Here is a 15954-nt window from a genome sequence, read left to right as displayed (position 1 = left end):
AGCAGATACAAGTTGTACACACGTCGGTCTTTGCGTTATGTAGACAGTTCCGATAAACAATTTTGATAAAAATTATTTTTTATTTTAAAAGATAAACTTGATCATACAAGTGTAACAAGACAAATAAATTATTCCAATATACAAAAAAAAACAAAAAAAAAACAATAGAATAAAAAAAAACACCGAGGACAGAGATATACATGTTTCTACACTTGCTAAAAACTACCAAGGGTGATAAAATGGTTTCGGATTTTGCTCTGCCTGGTGGTTTTATAATAAACAGTTGTTTTTTTCGAGTATTTGCAGATTTTCACTGTCGAAAGCTCCCCTTAGAGACAGTTTGAAATACTTGGTCAAATGCTGTCTGACGTGTTTCATACTGATTGTTGGGTCGTTCTTGGCACACTAATTTTCACTACGGATAACTCCGTGCCTGATCGGGCTCCGGGATCATGAAACTGTCGTAAAGTTAAGAGTCAAAATTTTGACTTTAAATTAAGCTTTTGACTTTGCTAAGATTGCTAACTTAAATACATCACAAAACGAACTGAAGCAAATCTTAACCAAGGTTGTCTTAACTTAAGTCTAAGTTTACAATCTTAAATTGCTATGGCAACAAGGTACTCTTTTACGTAGACGTAAAATTGGCCATCGAAAAATAAATAAATAAAACACCAATGTTCAAAACATCCAGTTCATGTTCGGAAGAAAGATCCACCACAGAAACGAAATTGGGCGCACTCGTTTCGTACAATCGAGCAATCGATCCGGTAACTAAATTGGATCACATAAGAAGGCTAACCCCTGCGTTAAAATTTTCCACGCTATTGCTGCTACTTTTCGACGGCTAATTATTATCTAAAATACAAGTGAATTATATGGTAACCCGAATAAGGAATCAAGTGCCGTCGGTAGAGGAACTCTTTTCCATATGAAGGTAAGAAATTCTATCGTCTGCTTATATACATTAACAACTATGGGATGGAAGAGAACTGCGCGAAGAGGAAGAGGAAATCCAACTGGAGTTCAATAGACGATATCATTCTTGTTGAGGAAGTTCAGAGGAGAGAGTCCCTGTTATTTGGGAAGTTGTCGGGACCAGGCAGGACTGCCCTAGACAAGGCGAAAGCCTGGTAGGATATTGTCAATCATTTGAATGCGTAAGTGGGTCTATATAAACCTGTGGTCGTTTTTTCCTTACATGAAATTATTTCATTTGATTATGAAATCTAGCACTTACATAAACGTTTTGTCTCAATACTCAACATACAAAATATATACAAATAGTTATTGGCACAACCACAATAATTGGCAAAGGCCCAACATATTAAGAATGTACCAGGATATATTCAGTATTATACATTACTGTGAAAATTACACAGGTATGATTATGTAAAAAATGTATGCACATACTTAATAATAGTCACGGCATGCATAAACTGACGAAGACCTAACAGAATGAATTCATCTTGTGTAGCACAAACAAGTTGATGGTACAGGGATTTCAACAGTCTCGATTGAAGTCAGCATTTCGCAAATTCTATGGACGTTATAACGATCTAGTTCGTCAATACAACCCCACATTGGGTCAAATGCTGTCTGACGTGTTTCATACCGATTGTTAAGCCGTTCTTGGCACACTGATTTTGACTGCTGATAACTCCGTTTACCTGATCTGGATATGGGGCTCACGGCGGGTGTGACCGGTCAACAGGGGATGCTTACTCCTCTTAGGCACCTGATCCCACCTCTGATGTGTCCAGGGGTCCGTGTTTGCCCAACTATCTATTTTGTATTGCTTGTAGGAGTTATGAGATTGATCACTGGTCGTTATCTTCACCTTGCATACATTAGATATTCCTAATTACTGAACCAGGCAGGAATACCCAAAGATCAATCATTATGTAATTATTTGTTGATTGATAAAGCGATTTCAATGGTGCTTTAGTATTATTATTAAGTTTATTTCTATATCAAGGAAATTCTGTTAGTATTTTAATGTGAACTAAATTGATGAAGATGATAAATTAGGTATAGAAGATATTTTGTTATTGCCTAAGTTTTGTTTTAGGTATGTGTACGTTGTTTATATTATGCTGTAAATGCATTTTTCATGTGTACAGTAGGTTTGTTTACTTTTTTCATAGTAGTAATACATCTGTCCAAAGAAATGTGTAGGAGATAAAGAAGAAGTATCAAAATATCAAGCTGAAAGGTAAACGCATGCTTAGATTTAATGATTATCTCTGTCAGTGTAGATCATATTCATCATAATTCAATAAAATACAAATATATCTCTAGTAACAGCTTAGGAATTAAAATATTTCGCTGCAACCCCACCCACACATCTTTTTGACTGATGAAAGTAAAGGCAATATGTATTTAAGAAATTGATTAACAAGGTTAAAAAGGTCTCTAAAATATTACATTAAAAGGTTATGCATCAATTATAATTTAGTATAGTAAAAGCTTTCATACGTTGATTTACTGCAGTGAAAACAGTGATTTACTGCAGTAAAAACAGTGACTTACTGCAGTAAAATATTGATATGTTGAATGTTACAAGTAAATAAGTAGCAGTCATTGATATTGGCTATCGTGACATTATCTGTATCACGCAGTGAAGAGTTGGCATAAGCATTTCCAAGTTTATAATAAATTGATATTCCATCTATTAACAATGTTATGATGTTTCATTGAATTGTAGCAAAAGAAAAGAGAAATGATCTCATGAGGCAAAAAACAGGAGGGGAACAGACCACCATCACCAAGTGCCAGCGAGCAGCTGGTACTTGACAATTTTGAAGGGAGGCCTAGCATGCGTTGACTTTCCAGTGGAATAGATAAAGCTGGTACCAGATGTTTACAATAACATTCTTTGTTTAATGCTTTATAAGACTTCATAATGTATCAGAACATCAAATATTGTAGTTCGCCTGAGGCTCAAGTGAGCTTCTCTGATCACATTTTGTCTGGCATCAGTCTGTCTGTCATTTTGTTAGTATTGTACCATCCATTGTTTAACTCTTAACATTTTCGAATTCTTATCCATTACCATTGGATCAATTTCAATCAAACCTCCCATAAATCATCGGTTGGTGAAGGGGATTCAAGTTTGTTCAAATGAAAAGCCATATCCCTTTACTGGGAGAGATAATCAAGAAATATCATTTAAAAATCTCCCCGAAAACCACTAGATCAGAAAAGTCGAAATTCACTTGAAGTCTACCAAATATAGAGTAGATTAAAGTTTGTTCAAATCATGACTCTTGGAGTAAAATGGGACTACAATATGTGATCAAAGTTTTACATGTTGATATATACGGGGGAATCTTCTCAATAACTGCATGACCATGAGTAATATAGGATTCTCATATTTCATATGTGCATTTTTTCTGGCAAGACCTTTTGTATGGCAAGGATTTTCATTTCAGACGTTATGACCTTGACATCCATAACACCAAGGTCATATTAGTCATATTTCCATATCGAGGTGATTTCATGTTTGGATATGTCATGACCCTTTGAGGTAAGGTTGGTATGGAGAAAAAAATGTCATTGGAATAAAGATTGACTCGGGTGAAGATTGATAAATAATAACATGTTGAAAGAATTAACACGTCAAATTAGTAGGTTATAAATCATATTTTTTCTTCAGAACCTGGTGATCTGGATAGCCTATTTCTACTGCTGCCTCCAAGCCACACTGCTTCTCCATCAGCATCATCAGCTGCAATTGTATCGTCATTGTCAATTCCATTCGTTACTGCTTCTTCATCATTTACCGTCTCCTTCACTTGTGCATCATCTTCAACAACCATCTCTTCAACTAGTGCATCAGCATCTCCCTCTACTACTGTAGCATGTACAACTTCATCCCCCATAACATCAGACACGCTTCTGAGTGAAGAACGTTTGAACATTAGAGAGAGGAGAAAGCTCATCAAAGACCAACAGGTGCTAGCTAAACTTAAAAAAAAACCGCTACCTTATATTGAAAATAAAACAGAGAGATCCATTTATTGACATGGAATGTTTTAAGAGTGAAAGTTGATTACCTCCCCTCTAAAACTGACATTACTCATAGTATTATAAATATATATATTATAGAATATAATTTAGTGCACAATTTAATAGAATATAACATTTTTTTTAAAGAGAAGGTAATAATTCTTACTTTTATATTTAAAGTCAAAGGATAGCTTCCCAATTCTCTATAGACCATGTAATTTGGAGTAGAATTATGAAGATTCAAAATATATCTACGAAATTTCAGATGTCATTTCTCTGCAATATCTATTTTTGAAAAAGCCCATATCTCACGGATATATGATAAAATTGGTGAAACAATATTGTCAAATAAATCTGATTGACAATCAATGGGTAAATTATGATTTCTATACTTAGTACACTGTACATGGCTTTCTTAACTGTCATATGAATATTTAATATTATCCCAAAACGCCCCTGTTCTTGAAAATAACACACCTAAGTACAGAAAATTATCTACAATTTCAATGTCAGATCCGTTATATACAATCTTTAGATATGTTGGTTGTCTCCCCTTACCAAAAATCATGACCTCAGTTTTTCCTTCATTAAATTTCAAGTGCTAAAAGGAGCAGTATTCACAAGAAATATCTAGTTGGTACTGTAAATCCTCTTTAATCCTCTTTAGTTTCAGACAACAATACCGTGTTGTCCGCATATACTGCGCGCTTAGGTATATGCAAGGTGAAGATAACGAACATTGATCAATTTCATAACTCCTATAAGCAAAGGAAAATAGATGGTTGTGCAAACACGGACCCCTGTACACACCAGAAGTGGGATCAGATGCCTAGGAGGAGTAAGCATCCCCAGTCGACCGGTCACACCCGCCGTGAGCCCTATATCCTGATCAAGTAAACTGAGTTGTCCGTAGTCCAAATCAATGTACTAAGAACGGCCTAACAATCGGTATGAAACATGTCAGACAGCATTTGACCCAATGATAGGTTGTATTGACGAAGTAGATCGTTATAACGACCATATAATTTGCGAAATGCTGACTTCAATTGAGACTGTTGAAATCCCTGCACCATCAACTTGTTTGTCAGTAGCTTGCCTCGATTTAAAAACTGACTATACGCAGTACAAGCTCTTGCGTATCGAATCAGTTGAGAAATATAAACAGCATCTGCAGGTGATAATGGAATATTGCTATATAAAGTTGACGATGGAGAAACTGGATATAATAGCACACACAATTTAAGATATGTATTAAATTCATTTTCATATGAATGTAAACTGTTTCCAGCCCCCTCGATCCATGCATTGAAAGGAAAGAGACAGGGTAAATAATTAATACTGTGTGAAAGGACACCCGTCCTTTAGAAATACAATCAGCCATGTTAATGGAATATTCCAGAGCGTCGAGGAAAATTATTATTTTCCATACCTTTCAAGATTCCACATGTTAAAAAAAAGTCCACTGAACTAACATAAGAAATAGAAGAATATTCAATCTTGTGTTATCACACAAATCTTATCTCATAATTGTTTTCAAGTTTCAATGCTAGATATGAAATTAATAAACACATGGACATTTTGTTAACCTTTTACTTCTCTGTATTTATTGAGCTTCCAAATTCCTATGGATGACGAAAAAGGTGTGTCATCGATGGAAAATATTTGCATTTCTGTAAAATGTTATCGGAATCCGTCAAATTCGTTGTCCTTTCTTGCTGTTTTCTTTATTTGTTCCGTTTAGAATATTACTCATGAGTTTTGTGTCACGATTTTTTCTAATGTTTTAACAATAAATCAAATTATTGTTAGGAAAAAAGATGGCAAAACATTGGTACAGTCATCTTCCCGAAAAAAAAAGGAAAAGACGTAAGATGATTTACATACTTGTTATGTAACATTACCAAAACGTTTTAATACGGAATCTTTGAAATGCTCTCTGGTGATAGAAGAAAATAAAACACGCTTTAAAGAAAAAAAGAAGAATTTATTTTTTCTTTTAAGACATTTTGTCTTCTGTTATCTGAAATAAATTTGAAAAAGATCCACAATTATTGATTTTGGAATAATTATCATATGATACAAAGAGTAATAACTCTGACTGTGAGATAACGTTCAGTTGCACTTACGGTGGGATAATCACATCGGACTCCAACGATTTTTCAGTAGAAATTTCTCTAAAATGAAAGACGAAGATACCGAACTGTGATCTATCTCATAACTCCTATACGCAATGTGAGAAAATGAATATTGCATTAGAATTTGAAGTGACTTTTATTGAGTATAAGATGTAAAAATAAATTTAATTCATTGGAGTGTTAGTCCCCAAGGGTCTCTAAAGCTTAGTAGCTAAGTACTTCGTTACTAGCTTGAAAATACGGATGTATATTTAATTACTGTTATAAAATTTAGAAATTCATTTAAAAATTAAAGAGTATCTCCCTCATGCATAACTCTTATCCTTAGACGAATTTGAGTGCACTTTTTTTGGCACGCTGTTTTTGGCTATAATAGCTCTTAAACTTCATTGTTATTTCGGATTTCAAACATTTCGGTTGAGCATCATTGAAGAGACATTATTTGTCGAAATGCGCATCTGGTGCATCAAAATTGGTACCGTATAATTTTACATTTAGAACACCACATTTTTTCTGTATTTTGGTTGGTAATAATTTGAGCAAAAACATTGGATTTTTTTAATGCACGATTCACTGAAATTGGTCGACAAATATTAGTGAGATACAAATCAAGTTTTCTCATTTATTCCTTCGAGACTTGACGAAACACGTTGTCGTCTACGGACTTGCGGACTTACTAGGGTGGAAGCTGATGGAAGTTCCTTTTTTTCATGGAGTGACGACGATGTTAAATCCTTAGATTGTTTACCGTCAACATCATGGGAAATGGATTCCAATAGAAAAAAAAACTGAAATTTAAATATGCAAGGTGAAGATAACAAACAGTGATCAATCTCATAACTCCTACAAGCAATACAAAATAGTTAATTGGGCAAACACGGACCCCTGAACACACCAGAGGTGGGATCAGGTGCGTATATGACTCGACTTGAGAAAAATATTCCCCATTCAGCTTTATTCAACTCTTGGACCAACTACATAAATTTTACGGAACGTTTTGCAACTTTTCACGACTGGTCGACATTTTTAAAGGTACGTTCAAAAAGGATTTTGCACGAGCGGGGTTCATTTACACACGAATCGGAGATAAATAAAGTCACCTGTTTTTCTTGTGAAATAACTCTGAAAAATTGAGAGACTTTAGATGATGCCTACAACGAACATCTACGCTGGTCAAAAAATTGTACCCTATATCCTGATCAGGTAAACGGAGTTATCCGCAGTTAAAATCAGTGTACCAAGAACGGCCTAACAATCGGTATGAAGAGCGTCAGACATCGTTTGACCCAATGATAGGTTGTATTGACGAACTAGATCGTTATAACGGTCATAGAATTTGCGGAATGCAGACTTCAGTCGAGACTGTTGAAACCCCTGTACCATCAACCTGTCAGTGGCTTGCCTCGATTTAAAAATTGACTATACACAGAACAAGCTCTTGCCTATCGAATTAGTTGAGAGATATAAACACTATATGCAGGTGATAATGGAATATTGCTACATAAATATTGGAAGTTGAAATATGAAGAAGCTGAAATCATCCCGTTTGTCATACAGTTGAGCTGTCAGTTTGCCATTAATGTCTACTTTCAATAAAATATCTAAGTATAAAGCAAAAGTGGACGACTCTGCGGTGTCCTTTATTTCCAGGTCACATCAATATATCGAATCGACATATGAAAGAAATCTATCATTGTTAATAGACAAAACGTTGTCGATATACCTAAATGGCGAATTAAAGGCCACAGAAAGAAATGTTTTCTTCTCGCGTAGAGGTTTTTGGATAATTTCCGCTTCATATGAATATAGAAACAGGTCAGCTAACAAAGGAGCACAATTCGTGCCCATGGGAATTCCAACAGACTGTTGGAAAACCTGATCACCAAAGACCATGAAGATATTGTCAATGAGAAACTCTAGCATATTTTTTACTTCAACTTAGGAGTATTTGTGCGTGGAATCAGAGTGGTGTTTAACAAAGTAGGTTTTTGAATGACTGATCACTAGATATGAATATTTGCATTTTCCATTTTTCTTGAAGAAGCATTTGTCTATGATGTCAAAAAGTCAAGTCTTTAATTTATCATGAGAATGGTCTTGTAAATTGTTGAAAAGTCAAACGTTTTGGTGTTTATGATTTGAGGAACGTTTTGCAATTTCAAGTTTACTAAAAGTTTTTTAGAATCCACAATTGATTTGCACCATTTCTGGCATATGTAGTCGCAAAGTAAGTTAAAAAGTTTCTCCTTCACAGCTGTTAATATTTCTTGAGAAGCAAACATAGGGGCTTGGTAGAGCTTTTACTGGGTCCAGCAATTTATCTTTGTTTGTACAGATTTCTATGTGGTTTAGGAATCCAGTATACGTACGGTGACTCATAGTCAATTCGACATTTAGATATATCGACGACGATTTTGTCTATTAGCAATAATAACTTTCATTCATATGTCGATTCGATATATACCTGTAAGCTAGAAATAAAAGACACCACAGAGTCACCCACTTCTGCTTCATACCTAGATACTTTATTGAAAGTAGACATTAATGGCAAACTGACAACTCAACTGTATGACAAACTGGATGATTTTAGCTTCTCTATCGTCAACTTTCCATATTTATGTAGCAATATTTCGTTATCACCTGCATATGGCGTTTATATTTCTCAACTGATTCGATACGCGAAAGCTTGTTCTGCTTATGGTCAGTTTTTAAATCTATGCAAACTACTGACAAACAAGTTGATGGTGCAGGGGTTTCCACAGTCTCGATTGAAATCAGCATTTCGCAACTTCTATGGTCGTTATAACGATCTAGTTCGTCAATACAACCTATCATTGGGTCAAATGCTGTTTGACGCTTTTCATACCGACTGTTAGGCCGTTCTTGGCACACTGATTTTGACTGCGGATAACTTCGTTTACCTGATCAGGATATAGGGCTCATGGCGGGTGTGACCGGTCAACAGGGAATGCTTACTCCTCCTAAGTACCTGCTCCCACCGTGGTGTGTCCAGGGGTCCGTGTTTACTCAACTATCTATTTTGTATTGTTTATATGAGGGGTGAGATTGATCACTGATCGTTATTTCACTTTTCATTCATTCGACCAATTGACTGGAACATTAGATGTGTCTAAAACTGAAACATGGAGTTGAAGAATTCCATGTTTTGAAAGGGCAGCTGGAGTATAAGTACGGTTACCAAAAGTGGAATTAATGCCAAGTTCGTTCAAAATGTAGTTGTAATAATGAGCCTTACAAAGACAATGTTGTTTTAAGCTTTGTCAGCTGGAATCAAAGCATATTCTTCATGTAAACTATCTAATTCTTTTATCACTTCTGGTTTACTAAACACAGAAGGATAGATGGTACGTACTTTTGGTTTAATATGTCTAATGTGGGATTTTCATATTCCTATTACACTTTTAATCCATTCTGACAATGTATCAACTTATTCTTTTTCACATTTAGCCCATCGTCTAGCATGATGTTCGACATAATTCATAGTATAGATGAAGTTCTGTCGCCAATTAAAAATACTGACGTTCTCTGCATTTAGGTCCTTTTAGAATAAATGATTTGAGGTCCTTATTTTCAACTATATCAACATAACCAGTAATGACATGTCCAGCTGGACTATAGTTGAAAGAAGACGAAGAACAAGTAAGTGGAATAAGTTTTAGATGGCCTATATCTAGGCACTGAAATGTTGGTTTATAATTAAAAAGTTTGGATGCAATAGTAGAAATATATTTGTAGGATATATTGGGTGTAGAATTGAACTTGAAATATGTAAATTGGAATACACGACTGAACTCTTTTATGACGAAGAATGTTGCTTATGTTGATGGCATCTATTCCTTTTTTGTAAATTTGAGCCTAAGGAACTGACGGCATGATTTGGAAGGAAAATCATCGATGACCCGTGAGGTTTAAAGAGCCTGTGGTAGGCAACATCCATAATCATAGAGTTCACTCTATATTTAGGTGTTGAAAACTCCATGTATAGACTAACTGTGGCTTCTTGGAATAACGTATGTAAAACTCTCTATTAAATAGAATAAAGTTTTGTACGAATGTGATGTGGACCTAATTGTCTGTTGACGTAAGGTAAAAGTGAATAAAACGTGACATCATTTATACTTGGTCTTTTATATAAACGATGTCCATGACTTTCTTGCAGGCATATGGTTTGTACGTTTTACTTCTGCCAGACATTTCAAGTGAGGATCATTTATAGAGTATTTGTATGTGTATGTGACAAGGAGTTTGATTTTTTTTTTCATTTTGTTGAGAAAATTACAAGCTGTTGACGTTGGTCAGTTTTGAGGAAATATTACAAAGTGAGTACATGGATTGTCCATTTAACTCTTCTCACAAATTTCAAGAAAAGGCCTTTTCAGATAACCTGAAGATGTGCAGAGGTAGATTCCCAACAATTTTCTAATTTTCTTTGATGTTTGAAAAAAAAATGTAATGATCAGGATATGGGGCTCACGGCGGGTGTGACCGGTCAACAGGGGATGCTTACTCCTCCTAGGCACCTGATCCCACCTCTGGTGTGTCCAGGGGTCCGTGTTTACCCAACTATCTATTTTGTATTGCTTGTAGGAGTTATGAGATTGATCACTGTTCTTTATCTTCACCTCGCATTTTCAATTTGGTCAATTTTAGGAAAATATTTGACACGGATAGCAGTTATTTTGTTTATTTACTTCCTGTCACAGATAATAAGATAAGACTTTGTATCTATACAATGCAAAAGAGAGTATCACATTGCTTGATAATGGCTGATTGACTGTCCATAGAAGAGTGGTATTGATTTCTCATATCGTTCATGATCAGTGTCATAATTTAACATTGTATCACACCTTGTAAGACTATACATATCAATGTAGTATTTTTTGGATTCATATTTCAGCAGTTTAGGGGTACACTGTTTGTAATGATTAAATTGTACAATTTATGGATGTAATATTGTGTCAGAAGAAGTCAACAGGAAGGATGATGACGAAGCTAAATAAAAACCATGGAAATAGAAAGCATCCATGTGGAATATGTGATCTTGATCACCAAATGTTCAAGTCTTCTCTTGAAGATATCTCGAGGTTGGCTAATTTGCAAGAATAAAAACAGGCAGTAATTGCGGAGAAGGTTTTGTTAAAAGTTTTCAATGTGATTCAAATACAGTGAATTTTTATATTGAATTCGAATTTCAAACTTTGAGAGTTGTTTACAAAGCTTTGAAACCCACAACAAGCAGGATGATTAGGTGGGGACAGCTAAAAAGATATGGTTCTGTTATTGAGAGAATATGCATTTCCAACTTCACAGGGAACGAAGGTCCTATTATTAACAATAATAAGTTTCTTATGTTCCTACACCGCGTTCATTAAGGTATCCATAACAGTACTTTGTTGTACGATTGAATTTGCCCCAGATATCAGACAACAGGACCTTCATCTCCGTGACAAATGATATGTATACAATGCTTCCGCGTCTCCCACTATGTCTGTCAGAAAATTCTTGTGAGGTATGACCTTTGTTCTGAAGGATAAATGTTATTGTCTCACTTAAAGGCAGAATTTATTCAAAGGCTTCTACGTACATCAGAAGAAGTTCCATTTGCTTTAGCCTTTAAGGTATAGTATATGCATATAAGGCATATCAAAGGGAAAGGCAACCCAAAAAAAATTTACATGATAAATGATAGGATTAATTATATGATCAAGATTTATCATACTATTCTTTTGATATACGGCCTAGATAAGCTTCAGTACTAATTTTAAAACGTTAAAAATTGAAACTCCCGCCATCTATTGAGGCTGCCATGATGCGGAAATCTTTTGTATTCAAGACCACAAAAAATCAATAATTTTGACGTCACACCGTCTATTCCGGTTTTGATGAGATCAAAGATGTGCATGTGGTAGATTTTATGAATGCATTATAAATAGGTGAATGCCTTCCTTTCAAACAGTTGATTACACTAATGCAAAGGGGAGATGTGAAAAAAAGTTTTCCCCCCGAAATTCCTGACCCAACAAAGTTATTTGAAAAGAAAATACTGTGTAAAGTGTGGATTCATCATTTGCATAATGACAAGTTGAGGTTTGAGACATTTACATGTATGAAGAAACGAGTACCATCTGCCTGGTCTGCGATTCGACTGAACGTCTTCTTTTCTTAAATTCTTCTTGCAAAAGAATGGGCTTAAATCTATACGGCTCCAAACTTAACAGTTCGTGACTCATGTTTACAGTGTTGTTGATGAAATAAACCGGAACCGACGGTATGACGTAATAAATTAAACTTCAATGGCCGCTCTCTTAGCGGCGGGTAATTTGAAATATAAGATAGATTAATATTGATTTAATTGTTAAGCAAAGATTTTTGTTGTTAAAGACTGTCATTTACGATATCAGTAAGCAATATTTTATTCATAAAGGCAACAATGTGGTTAGGATTGCCTTTCCCTTTAAGGCATATGAAGACATATTGATGACGTGTTATCAATTATCAATTACTCATTTTCACTCATATACCTATTCGATATATAGTAGTGAAATCAAAATAGAAAACACCATAGAGTCTTCCTTATCTGTTTCTTATCTGCATATTATATTTTATTGAATATAGATGCCAAAGGCAAGCTAAAAGCAAAACTTAGCAGTACTTCATTATTACCAGAATATTGTGTTTATGTGGCAACTAATTCGACACGCGAGGATATGTTCTGCATATCATCAACTTTTAAATAGAAGTGTGCTAATGACAAATAAGTTGATAATACAGGGGTTTTAACAGTCTTTTTTAAAGTCAGCATTTTATAAATTATATGGTCGTTACAGTGGTCGAGTTTTCAAACAAAGTAGCACTGAATCGAATGCTGTCTGACGTGTTCCATAGCAATTGTTTGGTCATTCTCAATTTTTCCTATAGATTACTGCGCATAGGTACATGCATCCTGATTTCTATACATATATATGTGATGAGAAAACGTTTGAATTGATTTTCTTGTCATTTATTTGCAAAACATGTTGCTGTTCTTTAGATAGGGACTGGAATACGTTGATCAGATTGGCAGGTGTTCTTACCAAAAACAGGATAGTTTAGGTTAAAATAAAAATATGTTTGAATCTACATCTTGGAACATGCAAAATGTTTCATTATAAGTATAATTGCTAGAGTTATCTAAAATATAATAGGCATGCTGAATATGAGGATCGGTAGTTTTGTCCTATAACCTCAGAATTAACAAGCGTCCTTGTCTGTACTCTGGACCATCAAGATTATATATCAGTTGGGGGAATAGGTCTGGTCTAGATGATAGCGTTTGAGTATCCCTGTTCGTTATCCTCACCTTTCATGATATCCAGCAACAAAAAATACAAATGTATTTTATTTGAAACGCTCAGTACAACGTCACAAATGATATCCATTTTAAAGATATGGACAAGTATACGGGTATATTAACTCTTTTGTTAAGCGTTGCTGAGGTGAATATGTTTTTCGTGAAACTGTGTAAATATATAGATAAACAAGACTCCATAACATTACCCGGTTTTATTCAAAACACTAAAGTCCGTTTTTTCACAAATCATACATATATATAATCTCTTGACAATTGCTTATGAAACATTGCCGATCCCAATAAACATGTGCTTATGAATGCGCAAGTTCACCCCTCCCAGCATGTGTATGGTTACGTGCTATTCCGTTAGGTTTTGATGACAAGTTCTTGTGCATGTGCAAGCTGACTTTTCCCCCATAGTATCCAGTTAAACGTCGCTTATACATTTTCTGCGTAGACATTGAGTCCACGCAATAACACTGTTATAAATATTGTTCGTTTTGCAAAGAAAAGCGTTCCTTTTGCAATTACGTCTGTACGTTACGTACCAGATCATTAATTTTGCTTCTTGTACATCTGTTTTGCAGAAAGATCCGTTGATTGAACATTTAATGTGTCAAGTTAAATGTGTCATGTGTCAAGTTTTCATGGTCACTGGAATTATATCAAGTGTTTATTTTCTCTCATATAATACTTTTTGCTCTTTCCACCGCCAATAGAAGCGTAAAGGAGTTCCAAAGGTCTTGACAAGTAAAAGTACATCTTTTTTCCTATCTGTAGTTTAATTCAAAGATATGTCACTTTAAGACTGCTAAGTTTTTGTCAGGAGAGAGAGATAGGGGAAGAGGGAGAGACACAAACAGAGAGAGAGAGAGAGAGAGAGAGAGAACCGCGACCGAATGCCGTACGTCCTCTATAGACGCACCTGCTATTCAATAGTAGTTCAACCAGTGGTAACTAGAAAAAGCACAGGAATTTGAAGTTTTATTAATTAAATCAAAATAAAAATCCGAGAAAAAAATTATCCAATCCGGAAAAAAATATACACCGTCCTCTCAAGCTCCAGTCAGCTCAGTATATAGTAAAACTCGAATATAGCGATCACGGATATAGCGAAATTACGGCTATAGCGAAGTGAAAACGATTTCCCCGGCAAATTCTTTATATATTCTATATAAAAATCTGCGTCTATAACGAACACGGATATAACGAAGTATATTCCTATTCCCCTTGAATTAAAAATGAACGTAAAAATCACCTTTTATAACGAATTCATTTTTTTTTTCATTTTAAATTCTTTGTGATTTTCAACAATCGTTTTCCATTGACATAAAGGATCCACACTTATTACAAAAGTTCTGTTTGTATTTTTTTCAAAAAAGGTTGTTAACGCAAAACAATACTTACACATACGTTTAGGAAATAGTTTGCAGTATTGTTTACTATTCTCGTTAATTAAATTTGAAGTTTGATTACATTTATTTTATCGTACACTCCTTTATTTGTGTAAAGCAACAAGTAAATGACAATTGCAATAGACTGTACATGTATGTATTGCGCAAAATTTTGTTGACATTTCTCTCTCGACATGTTCTTGCATGATTTAATAATCTATCAAGATAAATTATCATATATAAATCAATGTGTAAATTTCTTGCATAAAAATATTTCTTCTCGAAAATATATAGGTTTCATTTCTCTTAAAGACAAAACAAACGCAAGTATATCGATTGCTGCTTTCTTATAGAACTGATATACATGAAGAACAAATCAGTTTTATAACGAATTCGTTATATTTGAATTATGAATTCGCTATAAACGTATAACGAATTACGCTTATAGCGAATTTTTATAGAGGGTCTCCAGAAATTCGCTATATCAGAGTTTTACTGTATTCCGTTACGCTACAACTCCATTGTCATTATTCGTAGGGGACGTAGTCCCGGAGAATTGACACTGTATGGAGTTTGACCGTCTTCTATTAAACTATTTTAATAGAAGGCGGTGTATATTTTTTCCAGATTGGATAATTCTTTTCCGGATTTTTATTTCTATTTAATTGATAAACTTCAGCTCCTGTGGAAGAAGTGATAAGCAGTCTAAGGAAGTATCCCCTTATTACGTCCTTTATAAAGGTCAAAAGGTGTATTCTCATTCTCACACAAAACCAAACCTGTGGTAGTTCGTGTACCAAGACAACAGATAACTGACAAACGAAGCGAGTTCAGCAAAGACTGCTGTGATTGACTGGGATCAGCTGTCGATAATTGAAGGAATGTAAATATCCAGTATGAATTTCAGTTAGAATAGGGGGTGTGTATAACTTTTAGTGCATGCTGTTATGTCCATACAGTACTGGAAGTACATGTATGTGTAATAATGGAGATAAACAGGATTAAAACTGGGACTTTGTATGGCATCAGAAGAAGACAAATTAACGATAAAACTGTTACATCA

At 34.7% G+C, this 15954-nt stretch overlaps 1 pseudogene; it reads left to right on the top strand.

Moving 5' to 3' along the window:
- Positions 1–239: 239 nt before the first annotated feature.
- Positions 240–2998, top strand: LOC125656297 (uncharacterized; annotated as a pseudogene).
- The last annotated feature ends 12956 nt before the right edge of the window (positions 2999–15954 follow it).

Source organism: Ostrea edulis, chromosome 7, assembly GCF_947568905.1.
Source record: "Ostrea edulis chromosome 7, xbOstEdul1.1, whole genome shotgun sequence".
NCBI classification, from domain to species: Eukaryota; Metazoa; Mollusca; class Bivalvia; order Ostreida; family Ostreidae; genus Ostrea; species Ostrea edulis.
The sequence above is the reverse complement of the archived record's forward strand: the minus strand, read 5'-3'. Positions and strand labels throughout refer to the sequence as shown.